This window comes from Peromyscus leucopus, chromosome 12 (genome assembly GCF_004664715.2).
Source record: "Peromyscus leucopus breed LL Stock chromosome 12, UCI_PerLeu_2.1, whole genome shotgun sequence".
In the NCBI taxonomy this organism is placed as follows: Eukaryota; Metazoa; Chordata; class Mammalia; order Rodentia; family Cricetidae; genus Peromyscus; species Peromyscus leucopus.
The window spans coordinates 20,279,036-20,281,369 of record NC_051073.1 but is presented as its reverse complement, the minus strand read 5'-3'; the positions used below and the strand labels follow the sequence as shown (position 1 = coordinate 20,281,369).

Below are 2,334 nucleotides of genomic sequence, written 5' to 3'. Positions count from 1 at the left end.
TATGTATACTATCATATCATCTGCAAATAGTGAAAGTTTGACTTCTTCCTTTCCAATTTGTATCCCTGTGATCTCCTTTTGTTGTCTTATTGCTCTAGCTAGAACTTCAGTACTATATTGAATAAATATGGAGAGAGTGGACAGCCTTGTCTTGCAAGTTAATTTTTTAAGATTTGTTTAGTTTTATTTTATGTGTACAGATGCTTTGCTTGCATGTATGTCTGTGTGCCATGTGTGAACATTGATTACAGAAGCTAGAAGAAGGCATAAGATCTCTTGGAACTGGAGTACCATGTGGTTGTGAGCCACCAAGTGGGTACTGGGGGTCAAACCTGGGTCCTCTGGAAGTTATAAGAGCCTGATGTTAGCACCATCACTTGACTGACATTTCCTTTAACTCTTAAAACCAGTTTTGAGTTCCCCTTCACCAAGGCACCTGCTTGGTCTAGGAACACATAAAAAGCAAAATGTTACCTAGATTTGCAAGGAGATTACAATCTAGTGAAGACATAAAAACAGAAAATGTTATTCCCCATAACAAGTGTTATGTCAGAAGTAAGCACGAGACCTTAATGAATGAACTTAGGCAGACTGTTAGATGCAGGAAGTACCCAACTGGGTTGTCTGTCTAGACTGTTAGGGTTTGCAAGCGTTAACTAAGAATTGTGAAAAAATCATTCAGAAGAAACATTTGAGGCAAAAGCAGTGTACAAAACAGAGAAAATTGTGAAAGTTTCAGTCCATTATGTCTGAGACTTATGCACATTATATAATACAACTGGACATTAATATCCATGTGGTTAGTAACAAAGTCATAGCAAGACCTTTACATGGTAAAAAGAAATACATGTATACCACCCCTTAAACTCTATATAGAGTGAAGAGGGAAGATTTAGGAAAATGTGAGACTTTTGGAATAGGCTGGATCTGAAAGGAAATTCACTTGCTCATTGAATTTTTCTTCCTAGACAATACTAAAGATACCCTGAAAAATCTTCTGGACTGAGACTCTACATGTGTTGCTAGAAGTAGTTAGCACATGATGCTCTTGCAGAAGATCTGGGTTTACTTCCCAGCACCCACACTGGGCAGCTCACAGCTGCCTGTGTCTCCAGTCCCAGGAAACCCAACACCTTCTTCTGCCTCCCACTGGTTGAATATGGTGAAAAGAAAAGACACACAGCCAGGCACACACACATACACATAAATAAAGATAAATATTAGAAATCTTTTTATCTTTTTTTAGATTTTAAGATGAACTTTATTTTAGCATCACAGAAAAAAGTAAGAAATATAAAAAGTTCTTAAGCCCAGTTCCCTCCATTCTCAATGTCTTACATCATTGTAACACACTTGTTATAATTAAGAAAACAAATTTGATATATTATTAATTTTATTTATTTATTATTTATTTATTTTTGGTTTTTAACAACAGGGTTTCTCTGTGCCACAACAGTCCCCTTGTTTAGAGTTCACACTAATGATGGCTGCCCACCTGGTCTTCTTTCTGAGAGCAGGTAACTAGTTTATGCTTAAGTTTTCAAATATTACAATTATATTCCAAATTTTCTCCAGTTACCTCAAGTAAAGTATCCAGGAGCTGTTCTTTAGTGTGGTGATATTTTATTTGTGCTGAAATGTGATATTTTATTTGTATGTTAATGAAGTTGCCTGGCTAGCTCAGTTGGTAGAGCATGAGACTCTTAATTTCAGGGTCGTGGGTTCAAGCCCCACGTTGGGCACCATTTGTAGCTTAAGTTTTCATGTGTTCTGGCCTGCCAGCAGTCAGAACAAATCTCTCCCACTAGCGTCCCCCAAATAAACACACAGAGGCTTATATTAATTAAACTGCTTAGCCATTAGCTCAGGCCTACCACTGACTAGCTCTTACATTTCAACTAACTCATATTTCTCATTTACTTTTAGCCACGTGGCTTGGTACCTTTTCCCAGCTCTGCCTTTACATCTTGCTTCCTCTGTGTCTGGCTGGCAACTCCTGACTCAGCTTTCCTGTTCCCAGAATTCTCCTCTCTCTTTGTCCCACTTATACTTCCTGCCTGGCTACTGACCAATCAGCACTTTATTTATTAACCAATCAGAGCAACACATTCATAGCATACAGCACAATATCCATAGCACTTCAGTCCTAAATTTATATATTATTTTTCCAGAGTTAGTTAACTACATAGTCATTTACTAAAAGTGTTGTTACTATTAATTTCCTTAGCAATGGTAGCCTCTTTTGAGTTTGAGAGGCTCTCAATACAATTCTTAGGCTTTGATAACAATTAAGTAGTGAATACTAAAAAGCCCCACACCACCTACAGAGGCAAC

At 37.6% G+C, this 2,334-nt stretch overlaps 1 non-coding gene across 1 annotated transcript; it reads left to right on the top strand.

Moving 5' to 3' along the window:
- The first annotated feature begins 1,669 nt into the window (after positions 1–1,669).
- Positions 1,670–1,742, top strand: Trnak-cuu. Its single transcript has one exon. It is a non-coding gene; the product is annotated as a tRNA-Lys (tRNA).
- Positions 1,743–2,334: the final 592 nt, after the last annotated feature.